Here is a 438-nt window from a genome sequence, read left to right on the forward strand (position 1 = left end):
CGCGCAGCTTCCTCGGTGTCGGTGGCCTGTGCCGCCCCGGGCGTGGTCCTCCGAGCTGGGGATCCCCTACCCCCAGGAAACCCGCGAGAACCAGGACAAGCGCAAACTCTGGGAGAAGATGGGGAACCTGAACTGTGCCGGCTTGGAGGCGACCTGTATGATACATAACACACGGCCCACGCATGCACTTCCGTGATATTAAGGAGAACAGCACTGGGTCGGTGGCCTGTGCCGCCCCGGGCGTGGTCCTCCGAGCTGGGGATCCCCTACCCCCAGGAAACCCGCGAGAACCAGGACAAGCGCAAACTCTGGGAGAAGATGGGGAACCTGAACTGTGCCGGCTTGGAGGCGACCTGTATGATACATAACACACGGCCCACGCATGCACTTCCGTGATATTAAGGAGAACAGCACTGGATGCTCGCTCTGTGACAATAG

The sequence above is a fragment of the Fukomys damarensis genome, unplaced genomic scaffold (assembly GCF_012274545.1).
Source record: "Fukomys damarensis isolate Sample0158 unplaced genomic scaffold, DMR_v1.0_HiC HiC_scaffold_14, whole genome shotgun sequence".
NCBI lineage: Eukaryota > Metazoa > Chordata > Mammalia > Rodentia > Bathyergidae > Fukomys > Fukomys damarensis.